Consider the following 18,099-nt stretch of genomic DNA (forward strand, 5'->3'; position numbering starts at 1 on the left):
ATAATTTCATAAAAGAAATTAGTGATATCTGATCCAATCATTTTTACTTAGAGTCAATTAAAGTATAAATCAAAAGGTAATAAGCACTCAACAGTCGGTCTATGATGAAATCTGAATTCTAGTTCTTGGAATTGTGCACATACACAATATGTACACTGTATGTAGCATGGATTTTCAGAAGAAAAGAAAAACATGCAGCAGAGGTTTCTACAGTGAATGACTTTAGGAGTTTCATCCTATCAGAACAATTATTTCATCCTAAAATTTGTAAGTCATGCAGTCATGCAAGTGATGAGATATGGCAATCAAGAATTGAGGGGGTCGGTGCAATATAGTGCTAACCCACACTTTTGTCAAAAGTGAGTTACACGCATTTTCATAATCCTTATCCTTCACTCTAACCTCCCTGAAAATATCATATTTGAATTCAACCAATAAGATGGTAAAAAATGCATGCATTCATGTTCTATTAATGTACAATGTATGGACTTTCCAAACATTCAACAGCGATTATCTCAAAATGACTATTGTGTGGGTTAGCACTATATTGTACCGACCCCCTCAATTGTCTAATTAAACACATTAAAATACGAGTCTGCATTTTTGCTATGCAGTGCTAGAAATGCAATCACTAAGTGAACGTTACCAGAATATCATTTTTTCCCCTCCTAAAGCACCATTTACAGTAATTAAAATTTTTTCACAGGAAATTGATAATGGATGGACATAATATACAATGTTTGTATTGGGGTGAAATTAACTTGAGTACTGGTATTGGGAAGCTAAAGACCAAATTGTATTGTTGTATTGAAGGAGTCTACACAAATTTTCATGCAGAGTTACAAAAGTGTTCAGAAAGAAAAGAAACTTTCTTTGGATCAGCATTGCTATGGTACCTCCCATCTGGACCATTCAAGCTTGAAATAGAAAGAGAAAACAGAAAGAACAGCAGAAGGGAATAAAGAGAGTTCTTGTCAGAAATCATAATGTGGCTGATAAGTCTTCACAGATTACTGTCTGTACAACAGTATCTATTGTAACATATTCCAGAATCAACAGCCTTCATGAACTTATTTCATAGTTTACGATATAACATATACAATATTGGCATGCTATCCAAATGACCACAACCAAAGTACTCTTATTTCCTCATGGTACGAATGCATTTGGGAGGAATGGGCCAAAAAACAGGCAATGTCATAAGTTGATGCCACAAAGCAGTAGAGGACAAAACAATTATGCATCATACTGAGATTTAAAATCAACTACCCTGAATTAAAACTGAAACAAGAAAATAAGAAACATGCACACATCGCCACTGCCAGCATTTGCACAGAAACAACTACAAATCTAGAATACAAAGTCTATAGATATTTCAACAAAAAAAAAGTGCAAAGGAGAGAAGAGTTTTCATCTACAAAAGCAAAATAGTTACAAATAAAAATCACAGAAAATCCAAGACATTTATCAAAGCATGCACACAATTGTGTTTGAAGTCCAGAACAACAGATTAAACATCCTTTGGTGACAAAAAGGTATTTCATGGTCTTAAACTGATTCTTTTTGCAGAAAGCACTCTTTTTCCTGGCTAAAGATGTCTATAAAATGGTATTGTCTTCTTCAGTAGCAAAAACGATCAATGCTGCATTCATGTTCTAAACATCATGAAATACAAGCATTGTTTTGACACTAGGAATGCTTTACATATAGTTATAATATTGGAATATATTGGAAGTTGTATATGCAGACTTAACATTATAATGATAATATCAATATGAGAATCACTGGACAAACATCTCCTCTATAAATACAATGCAGTGTACACATTGTTGTACTTGCTGTTATTTTCCCACTGTTTGGCTACACTTCATCAAACTTTCAAATTAATTCATGACAATATATTGCTTATACCCTCACTGATGACAACTTCCACAAGAATCAAATTGTTTGCTATAATGGAAAAGGGTGAACAACAATATTAAACTGCACACTGTCAATAAAACAAATTATCAAACAAAACAGATCAGTGCAGAAAATTTAGCGCCTACCGTGGCAAGAGTACTGATGAGTGCCACCAAGAGTAGATAAAACAGAAGAGTTAAATGAAGCTAAAAATTCCTCTATTATGAAGTACACACATGTAAGTGTAGATAAATGGATAATGACTGCTTTGAAGCATCATAAATATTATACAGGATAGAACTAAAGAGTCTATGCTGAATTGTAACACAGAATGCCAGTAAAACTTAAATAATGAATACTGTATATTCCAAAGAACACTCATGCCAGAAAGTAAGCAAAGCAGTGAAAAAAAACCCAAAAACAACTGGCTATTAGTCAATAAACAATGGACTCAGAGAAACTCATCAATGTCCCAGATATCAGTGATATCAATGAGTTTATTTACTCTCAATTATATAATTATTTATAATGGAATTATATTTTGTATAAATTATGACAACATAGGCCACTGTCTAAAGGAAGGGAATGTCCAGAGATAATTCTTTCTTATGCTTTCATACATGTTAAACATCTCCAACTATTTAAATGTAAATGTGATATTTCCATAAATTACAAGAATATTGCAGTACCATATCAGCCTTTGAACTCCATACTGGAATGCACTTTGATTGATACACTTTATTGATTCCTTGTGCTATTGATATCAGCATACACATTTCATAACTGGACAATCTCTGGAGGACAGTGCCATGTAAAGTAAAGTTTTCATTAAAGATTAATTAGGTAATTATGATTTTGAAGAAAAAAAATCTATTAAGTTCATTTTTTAGCAGTTGTTGCATCATGGCCTACCTGTAAATGTGCATGTTCATAATCATGCTTGTACTATAACGGTGTGAGTGTATCATTTTCACATTATAAGCATGAATGCTGCTATTCACACCTACATGTACTGTAGAGGGGTATCGTGCTAGAAGACTCTTATCTGTCTTTGACTGACATGGGTTTCAAAGAACATACTCAGATGCAAAGAGAATGGCATAATTATACAAATTGTAAGTAGTAAAGCATGGCAGTAGACCAAACAGTCTCTCGAAGAAGACAAATAAAAAGAAAGCCGCAATGTTTGTTTGGACATGGGTAAAAATGAGAGACCAACTGAAGCCTACCTGCGCGTAAGATGTGTTACTAAATCTCACAGTATCTCCCTCTGGCATGTATGCAGTCTGCACAAACTACAGATAAAATTATGAGGATCATTTAGCCCGTTGAGGATGAATCGATTCTGCTACAACACGCATTTTCCATTGACACCTGTGTATACACAGGACTCATCCTCAACAGGTTAAAGGAATTCTGGCATTTAAAAAAAAAATAGATGAAAAAATGGGCCTTTGATGAGGACAAAATTCAACTCAGCAGGATAAGTCAAAATGCACAAAATTTGCAATATTCTCAACAAATAATGATTTAGGGATGTTAACAAGTTGTCGTGGACTTCCAACACAATGCCATACAGCTCCATCAGAACTATTAAAACAGCTTTAAGGAAAGATAAAAAATAAAAGTACATGAAAGATAAAGTACTGACCAAGAATCAAACACACCACACAAATCACACACACAGACACACACACAAACACAAAGCCAGGAGCTTGTAATACCACAGACCTCTCCCTTTCTGATAATATCCGTCTTCTAAAATCTGATATGAAGACCATTAATTTGACTACTGAAAATTGTTCCATTAAACTCCACATCCAACAGTGATATACCATTTCAATCTTTTTTTTTCTTTCCACACAGTTGATAGCAAAAAGTTATATGCACGTACATCAATAATACTAACCTTTTTTTTTTTCACAGGTTCTCAAAACTGAAAATTTGTAGTGTAGCTCTCTAGCATAGCCCAATCAGCTTCATAGTCCTCAAGAATACTTTCTTTGCGGTCTCAAATAAATCTAAGGATTTACCAGTCACCTGAGCCATAAAAAATCATGCACTTTATACAATATTCTGATGGAGCGTATCACTGCCAACAACCCATCAAACTGCTAACAAGAGGATGTACAAAGGGCTACAGATGAATTGCTTCTACATCAAACTACATCAAACAAATGACATCTGCTTACACAAGGGCCAAATCAAGGGCATTTCTGTGAAAGGTTAATCAGACATAACAGAGCAAAACAAGATAAGAAAACAAACAAAAGATGAGTCAGTTTAGTACTACTGTGCAAACTAAATGAATGACAATCCATCAATAATCCATGTTTCAAGGACATATTCCACATCAAAGTTTGTACTAATTTCTGTAGCAATACAAAAAAAAAAAGATACCAAACAACTGAAAGGACTAAGTTGCAATAGTCATTATATCATCACTAGTCCATTGAATTCTATGGCATCAGGTACACAAAACAGAGATCTAATCATACACAATAAATACAGCTACACTATGTATGCGCAATAACGGGGAATTTTTGTATCACTTACTCCTACAGAAATGTACATTGTACCTTTGCTTTGCCTTCTTGCAGCCTACATATGCGGTAACTTGCAATTGCCCTGTTATATAATTCTAGTTAACAAACTTACAACTATAGCTAGTACTGTAGACATGTGAAATGTGATGTGAAAAGTACATTCCTTGAATTACAATGCTCAACTGCTTTATTTGGTTGGAAGAACAAAAAGTCATCTAATACAAAGAGGTTAGGTTGGGTGATTGCACTGAAGCCCTGTTAGCAACAATAACAATGTCTCAGGGAGCCATGTATACTCACAAATACACAATTACTTATGGGGTGGCTACAATGTACGATGCAAGCAATCAAATGCATAATTAATGTGGTTTTGTCCTAAATCGGAGTATCAGGATGTTGTACCCACAGGTGGGAATAAGACACATTTGCAGCATTTCAAAGATTTGTATTAGATGATATTCATTTTCACGATAGGATAGACACTGGTCTCCACATAGGAGTGAATGTTTTGAACTTTGAATCTAGAAATTCTCAAGTTGTTAGTTGTATCTCATTCTTTTTCTTGTTTCTCTTCTTTTTTTTTTTCGGGGGGCCTCCAATCAAACGATCTATAGTAAACAGGATTTACAATACAGCATATAAAGGCTGCTTTTTATACCTGTCCAACCAAAAAACAAAGATGTGGGACCTTGTATGACTGAGATGAAAATTTACCTTTTGGTGTTGGCACATTTGCACCGTTGTCACCTATTACATGTACTTTAGTTTGCTTGCCAGGAACTCAATCTCTCACATTGCACTACTAACTGTGCATCCAGAATACTCTCAATTCACAAAAATGTGCTTCTGGAAATAAAATCTCATCTCATCTCCTTTCTCATCCCTAAATGCTCAAGATGATCAAGCCTTCTGTAGCCTTGCGCCAACACATAAGAACAAATTTGGAACAAGTACTCTGTAAATCCCTTAGGAAATTTAACTCTGAAATTCTTTTAAACTCAGCTTACTTACACCGGTGTGAATTCAGGCTTTTTTAAAAAGATTTACCATCATTCAATCTATAAGTGCTCAGAACCTTCTGACTTTGAAATGCATTATTTGCATCGGAATAGAAACCAAGTTGGCAAAAATGTTGTTTTGAAATTTTTTAATAAATTTCAGGCCATATATTGTAAAGGTCATTACAGTTGATACATTTTCCTTCTTCATGGTTTAGTACAATGAGATTCATTTCATCCTTGCAGAGTGAAATCTACGCCTCAATTCAAATAGATCTGGAACTGGTACAGTTCATCACCAAACCAGAATATTGCAGTCATAGAGTAAAAAAGCACATTCACCTTATAAAAAAATAAATAAAAAAATAAAAAACCACCCCAAACAACAAAAAAAGTCATTGAAATCTGCAGTGTACATACATAGTTAAAACAGCAACGATAATGTCAATTTAATACATGGCATGTTTATGTATTCTTGCGGAGCATCTAAAAACACTTCCATATTGAGCAGTACATGAGATTGATCTGTAAATCACACAAGTACAGTGCAGGTGTTAGTATATTTAAAAAAACAACAACTTTGAAATGAATAAATGCAAAAATCTGAGACAATAAATGAAGGGAACATGAAGCTTGCATTCAGCACTTTCCATCCAGCAGGCAACACAATCAATGCATGGTTAGACAGAGGATATTTGTACTTTCATCACATCAGCAACTAACTCATTTTGGGGCCTCCCTAATTATCTAAAGTCACATCTTCTATTCTAACCACTACATGGTAGAAAATTCTGCAAGGCATGACATAAAATGCAGTAGTCAGTTATCTTAATCTGTGAAATGTTTATGTTGTTATATTTTCCCTCCACCATATGACTACAATCCCTAGTGCATGGCAAAATACACTGAATGAACTTGATTCATCTAGATGCGTAACTGATATATGTTTTATGTTTGGTTCTACTACTGTTAGGAAGTAGAAGGAATATGCTAAAAAGGCAGCAGCCACACAATTTACCCGGCAAATTTGGAAATTTTTGCAATAAACACAGCAGATTTGTATGCTGATTTACAGGGAAGAAAATCTCCGTTGTTCACCTGGAGGAACAGTAAGTCTGTTTAAAAGAAATGAAATCATTATCATACATAGAGAAATATTTCTGGTATCAACTGAAAGAAAGGGCTCTTCCTGTCATGACAACATGACTTGTGTGTCTGTTTTATAAGAATTGATAATTAATTCTCCTTTGTATCTGTGTTTATGGTGAGTGCTATTCCTATTGGGAATATAAGTCACATTCGAACAATGCCATGGGTTAAAAAATAATTCTAGTAACACCTCCCTACTGATGGAATCTTCTCCTTTAAACACACAAATGTTTCTCTCATGATTATGCAAATAATACACATCAGTACACTTTTGGTTAATTACAGCACATCATTCTTACCTAGTACCCTCCATACCCATCATCTTTCTCGACCAGTGTCATAGACTGCGCTTTAAAATATTTATTCGCTATTCTGGATGAACTTTCAAACCACTTACTTCACTGGTCTTTAAAAAAAAAAAAAATTAGAGTACAATCCATCATCAGTGCTACAATGTAGTTTTACCATTGATCCTTACACACATTGGCATTTGTAATCAAATTTCATGACAAACATTTTTAATGTTTTTTGTAGGCTATTTACAAAAAATTGAATGGCAATCAAAATGCAAAATAGAGCAGGGCATAATTTATATTTATAGGGCAAATGAGTTGAGGTCATGACTAATGTAGCGTGTTTGAATTCAATGAGAATTTGCTACAACTGGTGCAAGTCAGACAATAAACCCCCCCCCCAAAAAAAAAAAAAACAAACAAACAAACATGTTTACATCATACCACTTTCTTCCACAATGAAAAATGCATAATTTACATCATCCCCACCATCCCCCCCCACCCTCACCATCCCCAACACACACACACACACACACACACACACACACACACATGCATCATTCAATAACACCTGCTCTACAATATTGATTATTGAATCTACAACTAACAGGTGGTAAGTAATACTTGGTTCACACTCCTTTTGTCTCTCAGTAAGAATGATTGATGGAAACCTACATGCATTCCTACTTGTTTACTCTGTGACTTATTTGGGCATGTTTGTATTAACCGGGGGGGGGGGGGGGGGGGGGGGGGGGGGGGGGGGGGGGGGGGGGGGGGGGGGGGGGGGCCAAAACCTTAAAACAGAGGTCGAGTTGCACTCTCTCTACAAACTAAGTAGACCATGCTTATTTTCAAGTTTTTATTGTAACAAACAACATTCCACTGGTCTACCTCGAAAAATTTGTTGCGAAAGCCTCCAAATCCAAGATGGCGCCCAAAATGGCCGCCATATTTACTGAATTTGTTATTTGAATGATAGAATTCGACAGAAACATCAGATTTCAACAAATGTGATGTCATATGAAAGAAAATAAAATTTTCTACAAGTTGATACCATTTTTGTGGGTTATTGTGATAACTGGATTGAGATTTTAAGGAAAAAACACTATTTTTTGATATTTTTCTGAAAAAGAAAAATCATGAAAATGCTTGATTCAGCATAAATCAGAGAATGACTGAAGGATTATCTTGAACGTTTCAGGAATTTTGTTTGACATATAATTAATATTTGGAGAAAATTAAGGGTCTGTACCGCTTTTTGTTCAGGAGTAATAATGTCTCAAACTTGAAAACTCACTTTGTAAAAATGGGCACTTTAGTTGTGACAAGACCTTGTTGGTCATAAAAAATGTCTGCGCGTGTCAAGACTACTACACGCACCACTAGCGCTGGCGCGTGTAGTAGTGCCAGTGGTGCGTGTAGTAGTCTTGGCAAACGCAGACTCTTGCTTTGACAAACAAGGGTTTGTGCCTGCAAACTAACTTTTCGTACCAAGTGGTAGCTCAGGTGACGCTGGTCGCTATTATTTCAAAGTAGATTTTTCAGAAGCAGATGAGATGAAGCAAAAAAAAAAATATTTTTTTTTTCAAATAGAGGTAGTAGCTTGAAACTTGGCACCAATCTTGTTATAGATAGTTTAAGGCAGAATTCAGATCAACCACAAAAAAAAAAAATCAAGATGACAGCCATCAAAGTTGACATAGTTTATTGCGCCAAATTAAATGTATTATCATGATTTTCATATAATTTTGTCTGTTGTGCTATCTATTTATATGTTTTTACATATTTCAAACATTGTAATGCTATTTCAAACCGTCTTAGGTTTTTATGGAGACATTTTTAAGACCAGTGATATTCTACTCTCCAAAAAAGAGAAAAAATCGAGTGGAAGTATTCACTTTTGAAGGAGTGAATAACAGGAAACAGTGAATTTAGAGTGAAATTGGAGTGAATTTTGAGTGAAAATGTTCATTTTCACTCATTTTAGAGTGACCTTAGGGACCACTCGTCATTCTTCGGGTGATCCCTGAGGTCACTCTAAAATGAATGAATTCTGATATCTACTATGGGAAAGCATCTAACAATGGCCTAAGTTCAGATCAATTGTGACACTATAACCAACATGAAATCAGCCTAAAAACAATGTAAGAAAAATCTAATAACAGTAAATACAGTTTCAGCATGCTTATTTGTAAATGTGAATATACACCACGAAAAATAAATTTGGACAGTTTTATTCGAAAAATATACTGAAAAATGATTTCACACAAGACATTTACACTGTAAAAGCAAATTTGAGAAATTGCCGCCATGTCGGATTTTCGGGGGGGGGGGGTGGGATCAGAAGGGCTTTCAAGGACATCTACTATATACGGATCTACGGACATTATTACACATAGTACCATCATTATTCACGTTTCTACAACAGCAGAGTAACATACAAGTAAAAAAAGCATATCTTTGATACAGAAGCATTTCTTTTTCATCAAAGATTGGGCCTTACCCAAAATGAGTTCCACTGGAATGAGTTCCACCCCCCCCCCCAAAAAAAAAAGACCCTCAATATGGTTTACACTATACAATATCGTTCGGATGTATAGAAACATATACTAGACAGCAATATAAGATGATTACAAAATATATGAAATCATAAGTTGAGATTTAACTTTGACGCAACACACATAATGTATTGTTTACCATTGGGACAGATATCACATTCGATTTATATGTGCAGGTTGGTTGTATCACAAAACATTTTACCATGTATAAAAATTAAAATAAAGACTAAAACATACGAAGATATCACCATTTCTTTACAAGAAACAATAACCATGATAACTGTTGACAGCTAAGTATAAAAAACCCGTTCTTATCAGATCTATTTAGTATATCTAGTAATATTTGCATTGATTATACTGATTTAAGTTTGTACATTAGTTGTTCTATCCCTAACTCACAGTTTAGAACTAGTTTGAGGAATTAACTAAAGGTGGGTTTTGGTTTTATGTGCACTTATGGTAAATAATGCCTTGAACGACAACCTCAATCAATTACTGCCATCTTGAATTTTGTGCGGATACTATTTTTGTCGCTAAATATGACACATTGGCAAAATTTGTGCCAAATTCCAAGCTCCTATCTCTTTTTGGAAAATACTTTTTGTTCAATGTTCAATCTTATCTGCCTCAGAACAGTCTACCATGAAATGCTACATTCATAGCGACCAGTGTCACCTACCTGTCCACTTGGCATGAAAAGATAGTTTGCAGGCACTTGTAAGTCAAATGACCATTACAGTATTACATGTGACCATGTATACATGTGACCATGTAAACACATTGTATGCAAAATTTATAATGCATAGATATATTTTTTTTTCAAGTTTTAGATATTAACTTGTCAACAGTTATATAATATTGACTGGCCCTGAGGGAGGTACCAGAAAATATTGCCCAAACTGAAAGCATATTGCCCGAGTCGAAGACGAGGGCAATATGTTTTCAGTGTGGGCAATATTTATCTGGTACCTCCCGAAAGAAAGGCCAGTCAATATCATAATTATTACCTATCCCCTAGGTAAATTAAGAAAATATGTGAATACGGCTATACACTATGATACAGATCAAGCCACATTTGACTACCTGTAGACCATCAACATGTTGAATAATGTATTGCAAAATTGTTCATCAATGTATATCATTCAACTCCACCTTCAAAGATACATATGTAGTTGTAACAGGCAAACTTCAAACATCTGAACGCTCTTACAATTTATTTTTACTTCTCTGTTTAAAGTTGGAGAGTTGTAAAACTAATGGTCACTGTGCAATTACTGAGCACAAATAGACTAGTCATTGTTTGACGCCTAGTGCTGCTGTATTTGTGGTCGACCTTGTATGAGTTGATTTTTCAGCGTTCTTCTGAGGTGCGTGTAACTGACACCCTGGACGTCCTGGAATGTTTTCTTTTTGTGGTCGATCGGAATGTTTACGTTTATAGCAGGGAGGTGGGGAGAGATTCCACTCTTCTCTTCCCACCTCCCTGTTTTACAGTGCACTCCTATTATAACAACCACGGTTAGAACAAAATTCTGGTTATAACGAAGTAAAAATTTGAGCTGCAATGTCATCCACTATATGTATTTCTATTGTTTATTTGTTCAGTTATAACAACATTCCGATCTAACGAAAGAAAACTGCCGGTCCCGAGGATTTCGTTGTAACAGGAGTCCACTGTATATGTAAAAAACCCCGGATGCTCGTGATATGCTCTAATGTCGCCTGCTGAACTCCCGACCCTGCAAAATACCAACTGTAATTGCCTCGCAAAACTACCTCGTATAGGTAATAATGTATGATATTGCTTGTAATTCCATAAATATGAATTATGTCTCCTCTCAGTAAATCTCAATCACAATCGCAGGTTTCAAAATAATTATTCGGTTCTTCTTTGATAAATACTAAATCATGCATTTCTACATTTCATTCTTTCTTCAAAACAATATAAAGATATGAATTTCCTCCCCCTCCCCCATTTATCACAATACACAGTTAAAGTGGTATCAACTCTTAGGAAGTTTTACTCTCCTTCACATGACATCAAAGTTTCTGCAATCCGATGTCTCTATCAATAGAAATGCTAAATTCAATAAAAATGGCGACCCTATTGGACCGCATCTGTACTTTGGAGGTTTTTGTAACAAATCTACTGAGGTGTACTTACGAAACATTGCTTAGTACGTTTGGTAATCTCATGTATGGTCTTATTTATAGAGAGAGTGGAACTCGAAAAGTAAGCACAAACTTGGATTTGACCCTCTGTGACATCTTTGGAAACAGATGCGTGTAAAAACATGATATTATGTAAAATGAGATTTCAAGTTTGAGACATTACAACTCCTGAACCAAATACAATACTGACCTCTAATTTTCTCCAAATATTGATTATATGGGAAAGATGTTAATTTCCACATGGTTTTCATAAACATTTTTAATTTAATTTAATTTTTTTTTACTTCTTAGAGAAATATTTACGGTGCATTCTGAACAATGTCTCCATAAAACCTTAGATGGTTTGAAATAGCATTACAATTTTCAAATTTATATAAAAACCATATAAACAAACCATATAAGCAAAACAGACAAAATTATATCAAAATCGAAATGATACATTTACTCTGGCGAAACACACCATGTCAGCTTTGATGGCCTGCAATCTTGATTTTTTTTTTGAGTGATTGATCCAAATTTTGTTAGAAACTTTCTAAAGCCAGGTTGTTTCAAGCTTCTACCTCTATTTGAAAGATATTTTTGCTTCATCTCATCTGCTTCAGAACAATCCACTTTGAAATATAGCGATCAGCGTCACCTAAGCTACCACTTGGTATGAAAAGTTAGTTTGCAGGCACAAACCCTTGTTTATCAAAGCAAGAGTCTGCGTTTGCTAAAACTACTACACGAACCACTGCCACTGCTACACGCGCCAGTGCCAGTGGTGCGTGTAGTAGTCTTGACGCACGCAGACTTTTTTTACGACCAGCAATGTCTTGTCACAACTAAAGTGCCCATTTTTACAAAGTGAGTTTTCAAGTTTGAGACATTATTGCTCCTGAACAAAAAGCGGTACAGACCCTTAATTTTCTCCAAATATTAATTATATGTCAAACAAAATTCCTGAAACGTTTCAAGATAATCCTTCAGTTATTTTCTGATTTATGCTGAATCAAGCATTTTCATGATTTTCCTTTTTTCAGAAAAATATCAAAAAATTAGTGTTTTCTCCTTAAAATTTCAATCCAGTTATCACAATAACCCACAAAAAATGGTATCAACTTGTAGAAAATTTTATTTTCTTTCATATGACATCACATTTGTTGAAATTTGATGTTTCTGTCGAATTCTATCATTCAAATAACAAATTCAGTAAATATGGCGGCCATTTTGGACGCCATCTTGGATTTGGAGGCTTTCGCAACAAATTTTTTGAGGTAGACCAGTGGAATGTTGTTTGTTACAATAAAATCTTGAAAATTAGCATGGTCTACTTAGTTTGTAGAGAGAGTGCAACTCACTCGTTAAATAAGCGAGTTTTTGGGGTTTGGCCCTCCGGTTATATGTTTGCATGAGCAGCAAATGTGGCATTGGAACATTTACAGCACTCTTGTCTTTTCACTTTCATGTTGATCTGGGCATGTGTTTGTGCATTCATAAAAATTACAATGTATTTGAGTTGCAATGCAACAGATTATGCATTTAAAGACATGCAAGAAAAATGAACAGATTGAACTACAGATGTATCATGTCATAAGTTCAAAGAAGAATCTATATAGTTAAATTATGAACAGATGCAAAAATAGAAACATAACGGAGGGCTTGTGCCAAGCATCTACTGACTGACTATATTGCATAACTTGTACATCACAAATACCCAAACTACACTGACATGATTATACATGTACATGTGTGGGTATTCATGTATGGACTGCATGTAAAAAGGAGTAAAAATTCAACTCAACTGTGTGTTTTATAGAGGATATCTAATGCTTGTCTATGCCTTTCCATACATTATCTTTGATCACAATGCAAAGCTACCACATTAACACATAAATATATGTATCCACAATAATAAACATCTCTGATGACTTAATACAACATGCAGCATGCTTTCTTTTCATCGATGACTTGCCAAGAGTTCGTAAATATTACATCATTGATTTATCAACTTTAGATGGTCAGAAGCTTAACAAACAATAGGTAATTAAAAGACAATAGAATACAAAAAGATGTAGTACAAAGTGCTAAGAGTTGATGGAATACATCCCTTTTTAGAAAAAAAAAAGGGTAGCTAACTTTTTTTCAGAAGTGTAATGTGAACTATCAAATTCCTACTTTCTATAATTAGTATTTTGTGGTACAAAACATTAATACATGTAGAAAATAAAAATGAGGAACAAAATGCTATAACAACTGTATAAAAAATACGTAGCACAAGGCCTTTATGACGGGATTGAGTCTAGAAATGTAATACAACAACAACATACTACAATATTGCAGAGCATAGCCGTGCTGAAAACATGAGAGAGATTTCGGTCAGGTACTTACTTTTTGCCATGCTTTATGTGCACAAGTAGAAAGAGAGCCCCAAAGATAATGCAGAGTGAGCCGGTGACAATGTAGGCTATACCGAGGAAGTTGTTTTTGCCTCCCAGCCATGACGTGGTTGTAATAACTATGCTCTTTGTACCACCAAACATGTCAACTTGGTAGTCTGTGGGATTTAGATGGTTAAGGTTACAATTTTGCACAATGATTCGGTTTAATGCAATTAAAGCACAGCAGATCACTACCTAAATAAAAAAAAAAAATCATTGTTCACTGTAGCACAGCCTCTCCTGCTTTTAATTCAGATGGTGTCTCTTCTTTATTCTGAATGTTTGATTTTGCAACTCATAGAAATTAATGAGGGGTACAGCATTTCTTGATCACCCAATGATGTAAGAAAACTAAAGGAATGTCTTTTCACCATGACGATTATTTCATTGCAAACATTAGTAATACAGGTAAAACAAGTCCAAAAAAATGACATGACTTTCTTCAAATATATGAAAACATTGCACAAAACTGACTGATTTTACTGTAAACTTGTTTGAACTTGACCTAAGTATGCAATCGAAGACTTCCTGTATCAGATCAAGTCAAAGTGAATTTGGGAAAATTCTTTACATCTGAAAGCCTTCCCCCCAAACTACACAGTGGTGAGAATGTCTGTCTTCTTTCCATGTCTATGAAGGTGATAACCAAGTTTAAAGACGCATAGTCCCGGTAGTGTAGAGGGCACTGTTGATGATACTACCGATCACTGTTAGCATTGATATGAAGATTGCCGAAGTTGAGCTGTCATCAAGTGTAAAGCTCGTATGTGTTGCTAGGTAACATTGTCTTTGCTGTCTTCTCTGTGCCTCACGCAGCCTGTAGTGATGCCAGGAAGCGTGCTTATGTGCTTCTTAGTATGACATCATAAAAGAAGTTTGCTGAAGCTGTCATCCCCCTCAGCTGAATCATGAGCCGAACTGTGATCGGACCACTGACTACAGTGGATCAGACTAGGGAAAATGGGTCACAGCGTAAGTGCTAAAGAGGAGTCGATAGCTTAGGTCTCTATAGGAAACTTGCGTCATGCGCCCACGTACGCATTTGAATAAACCACCGGGACTATGTCCCTTTAAAGGACAATAACTGCATTAATTGCATAAGAGGTACTGCAGTTTGTTTAGCAAGAAAGAAATAATAGAATAAACAAATAACTACTCTTTTTAAATTTAACCCACCTCTTGTGCAATAGAAAAATATAAAAAAAACTTACAAACAGTAAACAAAAACAAGAATACAAACAAAAAAGCAGGCTAATGAGCCATTAAAAATGGCACAGACATTTGAAGAAAAAGGATACTGTAGGAGACACTCAGTGTGTAATTGCCAGCTGGTAGCCCACTGTCCAGGGGTGTGTTGGCCTGATTGACCACACGACCATACAGCTTGCGGAATGTTGGGAACGCAGCCGTCCTCATCCATACTATGAACGATTCCGTCTTGTAGCCATTCTCAAACTCCCAGATCTCCCTCTGCCAGTTTGGTGGCTTGGTTGTACCGGCAAAGGCTGGTTGGTAGGAAGGTGTCCAAAAAAAAAAAAAAAAATCAGTTCCAAATTTCATTTGTCGAGGGAGACAAATTGAAGAAAATTCACACCTCAACTTTCACCCCTCTGATTAATATTCTCTTGCTTACATTAATGCCCTGTCTGCTATGGACTACTTAACATAACAACATAACAATGTCGGAATTTCAGAGCTTAGGTATTTGTTCTAAGTTCAGCATGTCACTGCCGGCAACCAGGGATAGCCTGGTGGTAGTGTCTCTGCCTGGAAAGCAGTAGATGACAGGTTCAAGTCCCATGGATCCTTTTTTTCTGACATGTTTGTTAAATCACAGATCAGCAGTTGTGATCTTACAAATTTCATTTGTAGAAGAAGACAAACTGAAGAAAATTTATTTCACCCCTCTGATTAATACTCTCTTACTTACAATTAAAAAAAAAAATCATTCTGAGTGACATGATCAAATCTATTGACTCTCCTTCAAGCCAAGGTTTCCATGTGCATGGTAACTTGCTAACAATATATTCTTAGTGTTCTCCAGCATCAAGGTAGCAGCAATGAACACTTTAATAGGAAACTCTCAACATTCTCCATGTCTTCAACATGCTGATATTACTAGTAAGCACACAGATTAAACAACCTGAATCTGAAAGAATTGCAATCTTTCACAGTGGCTTCTTGAAGACTCTCCCACAATTGTTAAATCACCCATTTGAAAGGCAAGTACAATGTATGTTTTTTCAGCATTGGCAGAAGAGTGTGAGATCATTCTTTCCCTGAGAGGTATACATTGAAACCACTACACAATACAGGATTGAATTCACTCATTCCCCCCCCCCCCCCAATACAGTACAACATCTGGCACTGATGAAGACACAACTGTTGGGAAGCTAACAAGATGATGATGATGCCGAATGACTAGCCAAATTCTTGCCATGTTCCTGGCCCAGCATGCCATACCTTCAGAGAGATTGGCCCCAGGAGGGTTCCTGAACTTTGTTGAGACATCGCTGGCCCAGGCATACCACTGGTGTCGATCTCCACCATATCACTCAGGTGACCGTCATCAGTGTAAGTGATGTTAAATGTGTCTGGAGTTTGCATGCAACATTAAACATTAAAGAACAAATTCAAAATCTAAGAGCATGTTGATACACAGTCGAATCCTGATGTCATACGTGCCATATCGTAAACTACATTGTACATCATAACTCCATACAAACATTCTTACTAAGTGTAAATGTTGTATTTATCTAAAAGTTATTCAATTTTAATAGAATATGTATATCTTACAGTGTAATAGCACAATTTAGCATATCTAAATACAAAACACTCATAAAACAAACAAAGCTCCTTTACTAAATGCTGATATCGCATTACTTCAAGATGTCAAACATTTTCTAAGAACATGTTACATATAAAATGAAACCTCATTAGAAGCACAGATTCATGGGACAATCATTGCATATGATATGGCAATATATTCACATTAGTTCACCCCCACACACACACATACACAGGCTTTGATTTCTGAAAACAAGACTACTGGCACCACTTTGAGGACAAACCAGCAAGGCTATCCTATTAAGATTATGACACATCCTTGGTCTCTCCGACAGCAATCTCTTGTTGGTTTGCCCTTTGCATGGTATGCATTGTAGAGACCCGATAGAAACCAAAGCTAAAGCACTTGGGCCTTAAAGGGGAAATTCAGTCCAAATATAAGTTAGTCTGATAAGAAAGATTAAAATCTTACGAGTTCGGCGGTGAAAATTTGACTGAAATCAGATGAAAAATAAGGAAGTTATGACATTTTGAAGTTTTGCTAGTTTGGGAGAAACAGTTCTTGAACAGTTGATATGAATATGCAAATGGCAAAGTGAGCATGTCATTCCCTCACAACTTACCATATAGTTTGTACATAAAATTTGGAAATTTCCAGTTTTTTATTCAAACGCAATTATACCCGAAGCTCAAATCTTGATATATCTAACTGATCACTATTCTGAAGTTATTCAACCAGGAACAACATCATGTTTCAGACTTCAATGACAGAAACATTGAATTTTTGTCTTTTTTTTTTGTACACAATCAATGGAAAATTGTGAGGGTATGACACGGTTAGCTCACTCATTTGCATTCATATCCCCTAAACAAGACTGTTTTGCAGAAATTAGCAAAACTTCAAAATGTCATAACTTCCTTATTTTTCATCTGATTTCAGTCAAATTTTTCCTGTTGAACTCCTAAGGGAGAAGTTACCATTGAAGAGGCTGTTAGCTATGGCACCGCAGGGAGCATAGGGGGTGTAGGTGATATTTTCAGTGGTGTTGTCAGCTGAAATGTGGGTTTGTCTGTCATAGGGGCTGCAGTCACTACTGACACTGAGAGGGTTCTGTCCAAGTAGCTGGAGGTCATCGCGAGAGTTCACATAGCGGCGATGATTTTGGAAATAGTTCGTCAGGCGGTAGTAAATGTAGATGGGACCCTGCACAAAGGAAACAAAGGACTCAGTGTTAAGCGGGCTCTTGTAACCTTGTTATGAGTTGTACCAGTAT

General features: G+C 35.7%; 1 pseudogene; it reads right to left on the reverse strand.

Moving 5' to 3' along the window:
* Positions 1 to 652: 652 nt before the first annotated feature.
* LOC139711427 (CDC50 family protein chat-1-like) lies at positions 653 to 18,029 on the reverse strand (annotated as a pseudogene).
* Between the last annotated feature and the right edge of the window lie 70 nt (positions 18,030 to 18,099).

This window comes from Diadema antillarum, unplaced genomic scaffold, assembly GCF_040938485.1.
Source record: "Diadema antillarum isolate AM-2024a unplaced genomic scaffold, OU_Dant_1.0 seq00001659_RagTag, whole genome shotgun sequence".
NCBI lineage: Eukaryota > Metazoa > Echinodermata > Echinoidea > Diadematoida > Diadematidae > Diadema > Diadema antillarum.